The sequence below is a fragment of the Squalius cephalus genome (genome assembly GCF_949319135.1).
Source record: "Squalius cephalus genome assembly, chromosome: 4".
Taxonomy (NCBI): Eukaryota; Metazoa; Chordata; class Actinopteri; order Cypriniformes; family Leuciscidae; genus Squalius; species Squalius cephalus.
In genome coordinates this window covers 4,556,152-4,563,217 of record NC_137125.1, presented here as the reverse complement: position 1 = coordinate 4,563,217, position 7,066 = coordinate 4,556,152, and the positions used below count along the sequence as shown (strand labels likewise).

General features: G+C 41.8%; 1 pseudogene across 1 annotated transcript; it reads left to right on the top strand.

Annotated features, from left to right (window-relative positions):
- The first annotated feature begins 3,494 nt into the window (after nucleotides 1–3,494).
- On the top strand, nucleotides 3,495–4,516 carry LOC307157851 (putative nuclease HARBI1; annotated as a pseudogene). The gene has a single exon. The product of its transcript is annotated as a putative nuclease HARBI1 (transcript).
- The last annotated feature ends 2,550 nt before the right edge of the window (nucleotides 4,517–7,066 follow it).

Below are 7,066 nucleotides of genomic sequence, written 5' to 3'. Positions count from 1 at the left end.
ATCATCACTATTGGACCACAGCTGGACCCCTCCAGTACCACAGCTGGACCCCTCCATCATCACTATTGGACCACAGCTGGACCCCTCCAGTACCACAGCTGGACCCCTCCATCATCACTATTGGACCACAGCTCGATCCCTCCAGTACCACAGCTGCACCACAGCTGGATCCCTCCATCACCACTGCTGCACCACAGCTGGATCCCTCCATCACCACTGCTGCACCACAGCTGGATCCCTCCATCATCACTGCTTCACCACAGCTGGACCCCTCCAGTACCACAGCTGCACCCCTCCATCACCACAGCTGGACTCCTCCAGTACCACAGCTGGACCACAGCTGGATCCCTCCAGTACCACGCTGCACCCCTCCATCACCACTGCTGGACCCCTCCAGTACCACAGCTGGATCCCTCCATCACCACTGCTGGACCAATTCATCACCACTGCTGCACCACAGCTGGACCCCTCCAGTACCACGCTGCACCCCTCCATCACCACTGCTGGACCAATTCATCACCACTGCTGCACCACTGCTGGACCCCTCCAGTACCACGCTGCACCACAGCTGGACCCCTCCAGTACCACGCTGCACCACAGCTGGATCCCTCCAGTACCACGCTGCACCACTGCTGGACCAGCAGAAACTGGAAGCTAGGGAGAGAGATTGACTGAGGACTCGTGGTGATCGTGTGAATACTCTGGAGAGATGCCAAGGATTTTATATGTTAAAAGACTGAGTTTATTTGAAGCACAGAGTGCGCCTGTTTGTTTTAAGAAGTTTGTAAATAAATCCACAAGTCTCAGTAAAGCAGACCCTGTCTCCTTCCTTCCACATATACTGAACCTCATCACATTGAGCAAGATTATATCAGATATGCCTTAGCTCTGGCTCTGTACTCTTGAATGCTCTCTGACTAATGAGATGTTTGAGGCTGTTCTTCTGGATTTATCAAGGAGATGATTAGGAGACAAATGTGCTGAATGCTTGGAACGTCTGGAGAAGAACAGCTTCCCATACCAGAACATTTTCAGTCGGTCAATGTCACAGCATAGCGACAGGCAGGAATGGCAGTCTCAAATGGACAATTGGATAATTTCACACAAGATTTGGCTTTTTTATTTTTTTATTTTTTAACTGAAGCAGCGGTCAGTAGAGCTCCCATGATCTTCGGTAACGTTAGTTTGTTTTTAATTTGTCTGCATTATTACTAGAGCACATGCTATATCTAGCTGAAGTGTAGGCTAACCAAACTATGACGGCTTTCGGCTCATAAAGAAATGGAGCATTGTTTGCGACTTGTGAAGTTTTAAAAAGCTGCAGAAACGACGTCTCTCTGCTGCGCCAATTGTAGCGAACTCTAGAAGCCCTTTTTTTAAGACTTTTTTAAATACAGTTCTGCCTATACTGCAACCCCCACTCCTGGGGTACCCATTCTGGAATTGGAATAATATACCAACAATTTCATGTTTATCATCCCTTTTTTTACGATCTTAGGAGTGCAGATGATATTCAACAGTTGCTGCAGCATATGCAAAGAACAACCTCTCTGGTAGCTGACCGGTTGGCGAACACCACCTCCTCCTCTGCACTACCTTCTTCATCCCTGCCAACCTCCTCTGTGCCATTGCTCCCATACCACTCATCGTCCTCTGGCCGCCCTCTGCATCCAGGCCATCCTCGTCTCTGCCATTGCTAAGACTAAATTAACATGCATTATTGTTGACGAAAAAAGACGAGACGAAAATGTTTTGCATAAAACTAAGATAAAATCGTCTACAATCGTCTCTGCTTTTTCATCAGCTGTTACACCTTTAAAATATTCAGAACGAGTTCGGATCCCGCTTATTACATTGCAACCTACCAAATAAATCAGTAATTTGACACAAAATTATGATTTTAAAAGGAGTTTATTGATTTAAAACCGATTGTATTGCTTCCGCTAAAGAAAATAGTGCGCTCCGTCTCTACGGTTAGAATCCTGCGTGTTCATGGCAACGCTCTGTTTTTCATGGCAACGGTGTGTTTTAGTTAGCAGCGGTCTGTTATCAAGAAATAAAATAGTGTGTGAGTAGAAAGAATTCGTCCGCACATGCCGCTCAAAAATAAATAAATAATAAAAAAAAAATCCTAAACGCAAGTCCACCGTCTAGGCAGACATTTTGTGTCATATTTCCTGTCACTGCGCAGGCTCTTTTATTGTACATGACAGCTTATGTCCCGATGACCGGTCCGTTGCATTACGATTAAAAGCAGTATCAATAAAGTAAAAAATGTGATGTGCAGTCAAACTCAAGTCCTAAATCAGAATTTGAAAACCAGACACATTTAAAGCTGCCGTCGGCAACATTTTTTTGATCAAATTCAGTGAAATTGACACTATAATCCGACAGAACAACATAAATAAGGTGGTTTTAGAAAAAAACCCGAGCTTCTAACTCCACCTGGAGCGTGTTATTTGTTTTGCAAAAATCCACCGCTCCCGTCTCATCGGGTCCAATCAGCGCAGGGGGGTGTGCGATCTGACTGTCAATCACAGTTCGTGCACACGCCACAGATCCCCCCTCCCTCGCGCAGGCGCGCACATTACAATATCACATGCACATGACAACATGCCTGAAGTTCCCTGAAGATTGTACGAAGCGTGATGGCGGAGAGAAAATCTACTAACAAGCTTCCAATTCCTCGGTTATTGCTATCTATGGATAGATTAGCCAGGGCAGCCTACCTCCGAGTCCATGGTGTTGATCGATGCTGAAGAGACGGACGCGTTCACAGAAAATCAGGTACACACGCACTGACGATGGGCGGGTGCTCGTTGGTAGTGGGGGAGGGGCATGAGAGTTGTAAACATTCAAAATTTTGGCTAAGTCCACTCAATCTGCCAGACTTGCCGACTGCAGCTTTAACATTTGCATTCAACAAAAATCATTCAACAAGTGTATTTTGTCAGGTAATTGACATTTAACCAATGTTTGAGATATGTGAAACACTTTTTTAAAAATGTTTATCAGTATTAATCTCAGTAATAATGTGTTATTTTACTAAAACTAGACTAAAATATATTGAGTTCCTTTTTTACTAAAACTAGACTAAAATTAAAAGACTTTTAGTCGACTAAAACTTGACTAAGATACCTTGAGTTTTCTTTTGAGTAAAACTAGACTAAAATTAAAAGACTTTTAGTCGACTAAAACTTGACTAAGATACCTTGAGTTTTCTTTTGAGTAAAACTAGACTAAAATTAAAAGACTTTTAGGCCCGGTTTCACAGACATGGCTTAAGCCTAGTCCCAGACTAAACTGCCCACTTGAGCTGTTTTAACTCAAAGCGACTTGCACAGATAAAATAGTCAAAGATTTAGCCTGTTCTGGATTAAACAAAGCCGATTGCAAGAGGAAGGATTATAGCTAGTCTATGACTAAATTGAATCTTAAATTAATCCTTCAAAGAGGCAGGTTTAACTCCTGCTTAGTAATGTTTGTGAGGGAGCATGGAATATTTGGAATATCTAAATGAAAACCAACAAGCACAACAGAGGCCAGCCAGAGTACTTGTGGATAGGAGTGATCCATTACATTACTTTGATGACACAGCTTTTCAAGACCGCTTTCGTATGTCCAAGGAAAATGCAGTGGAGATAATATCTTTGCTTGAGCCTAGACTTTCCTGTCTGTCTCTGAGAGGAAGGCCTTTACCCATTTCTCTCCAAGTTCTGCTCACACTGAGGTTTTTTGCGTCCGGGACCTTTCACCGTGAAACTGGTGATTTGTGTGGTGCCAGTGAAGCAACTGTGTGTAGAATAGTTCACAAAGTCAGCAGAGCCATTTGTGAACTGAGGAGTCTTTACATAAAAAGTTTCCTGATGCTGCTGACCAAGCCAAATATAAAGTGCAATTCTATGAATATGGGCACTTCCCAGGTGTCATTGGCTGTATAGATGGATGTCATGTTCCTGTCAAGTGTCCATCAACCCCTGATGCTGAGGAGTACAGGAACCGTAAGAACGGGTTTTCTATCAACGTTCAGGGTGTATGTACACCTAATTTTTCAAACATTGTTGCGCGCTGGAAAGGTTCAACTCACGATTCAAGGATTTTTGTCAACTCTTCATTATGTGCTCAGTTTCAGAGTGGACAGTATAGTGGACTTCTACTTGGTGACAGTGGATATGGTCAGAGTAACTTTTTATTCACTCCATACATAAATCCCACAACAGCTGAGCAGCAAAGATACAACAGAGCTCATATCCGAACAAGAGGCATGGTTGAACGCATGTTTGGAATATGGAAAAATCGATTCCAATGTTTACGTAATACACTTCGCTTCAGGCCAAGGAGATGCTGCAAGGTCATCATTGCTACAGCGGTGCTGCACAACTACCTGAAGCAGCGCTGCTGTCCTGATCCTCCAATGGAAGATGACGATGAAGCAGATGTGCCCATGACTGAGGCAGCCAGTGACCAACGAGGACTTGCACACAGAGTTGCTTTCACATTGCAGCACTTCAGCTAGATGAGATGTATTTCAATATGGAATGTATTCATTATGCCTTATTTTGCCTTGATAATTTTTGTTCTGTACAAAATTAAAATAGTGTGCAGCAAAATTAAAATAAATTACTAAACCAATACTGGTTGAAAATGTAGTTTGTGGTTGTTTAAATACACTCAGTCATGAATATCTAAATGACAAAAGGTTTATTTTTGTTTTTATTGTTTATACATCATATTGTTCACCATGGCTGGTAATCACAATTGCCTCCTTACTGTATCGTTTTTGGATCATACCTCTTTCTTCCAACTTCATATCCAATTCAACCTGTAGAATTCTCATTTTCATTTCATGTTCTTCCTTCAGATATTTCATTTTTTCCTCATGAAATTCTCTGGCTAACTTTTCATGGATGGTCATCTTGCTTGTTCTCTGCTGAAAGGTGGTGGCAGCATCTTTTCTCAGGGATGCAGGAGCAGATGTGGAAGGCACACACACTGTGCTCTGGCTTTTCCAACCCGTTCAGATTCCGAGCTACTAAGATAAGACAATATTAAGGTATTTTTTTTAAATGTCTACTGTTTTGTCCAGGAAGATCATTGTTTTGGTGCTGTCATCAACCAAGACCTTTCTAGCCTTGGACCATATGTATATTGCATAATTAAACTTAAAATGTCTACAGTGTATTTCAATTATTTGCCAACTAACTATTGGTTAAGTTAATGAAATCAATGTCATCGCTAACAAACTGTAATAATAAATCCTTCTGTCACAGCAGTCCTGTTGCTCAAACTGGGTTTAACATGTGTGGTCAAACCATTTATTTTTTGGCAAGGATTTCAAAAACTGAAAGGAATCTTTTCATCCCTTTCTTTTTCCTCTCCTTTCCTCTCTCTCGCTTGCCTCCCGGTGCCATCTCTCTTCTCTTTCCTCTCTCTCTCGTCTCTCCCGTTCTCTTCTGTCCTCCTTCTCCACAGTCTCTCCTCCCTCTCAGCTGCTTTCCGCTCTCTCTCCTCCATCTCGTGGATAAGGTCCTCTATGTTTTTAGGCCTTTTCCTGGCTCTTGCTGGCTCAGGCCTCACTGAGGATGAAGAGGCCACAGCAACATCCGGCCCACATGAGGCAACGAGGGCAGGAGGAGTGAGGAGTGCTCGCGCACTCACCGCACTAACTTCACTCGGACGCGCGCTTCAATCCGTTGAATTCGTTCTGGTGAAATCACCAAACATAATGCACACAAATGTGTCCCTGCTTGATATACAACCACTGATGAACATAATCGGTTTTGATGAGGAAAAAAACTATACGATAAAAAAAAAAAAAAAAAAAAAAAAAACTATACGAGGGCGGATTAGAACCGAGAACCTTTTACACAAGAGGCGAAAGTTCTACCACTGGACCATTAAGAAACACGTTACAAGTTTAGGCGGATCTAAAAAAATCTGAAAATTCTCGAGCTGACTTGATGTAAAGCTCCTCGTTGCACATTTGATTTTTTTCCCCTCTGAAATAAATAGCAAAAAGTCATAGCTGACTCTGAGATGTGCATGATTATGCTGTATTATTCTACTTGATAAAAACGTATTGCAGCGAGATTATGCGTGCAATAGAACTAGAACAGCTACGTCCGTCCGTGTGACTGTTATTCATGCGCAATTGAGCATCCACATCAAAGAGCAGGGCCTCGCATTTCAAGTTCGCACAGGGCCTCGCACCCCACCTGCGACGGCACTGTCCAGGATGCTGCCACTTCCTCCATCCTCAGTGCTCACCCCTGTCTGCAGACATTTTAGATCCTTCAATGCACAAACCTGATACAAAAGCAGTCATTTTAACATCACAATATTTAATCATTTCTGTATTAGAAGTAACACAATGATCTTGCTTTGTATTTTGTTTAAGGTTTTCCCTTTTTTTTTTTTTTATAGATGTTTCATTATTTCTGTATACTCACTCAAAGCCTTCATGAGCCACTCTCCACCGGATAAGCAGATGTGTGTGCTCATCCGTCCCTGTAACATCCAGACAAGATTCACGTTACCTCTATGATTTATGAGCTCAACATTACATTTACATGTTGAAGTTGTTGCTGATAAGTAGCCTTTTATCCATCATAAATGTTCCACAATTTTTCAACAGTACTAATGGACAAATGAAATAGATTACTTATGTTTAGTTACTTTATGTAAATGTATTAAACATTAATCTCATGAAAACAGCGTTGACAACAGTAAATTCTCCTTAACAATAGTACACATACATCCCTCAGATGTCTATTTCATATCTTTTAGACGTAGTAATTCTTATAGAAGATTTTCTTGCCAGATATTAAAGAGACATTTAGTAATTGTATTTAAGATGTATACGGTTTAAAATGTATGCAAATCCACTTTGGAGACGTATGTGTCCTTACTGGAGCTCCTCTGTTAGCTATACATAATAAAATGTGATTTACAGCAAAATCACAAAAGTACCATAGCCTACTAGCGTCTTTACACCTTCAACAATTCAACAGTTTACTGTACAGTAGTTCAAAACATGCGATGTGGTTTGTAATACTCACATTTGAAA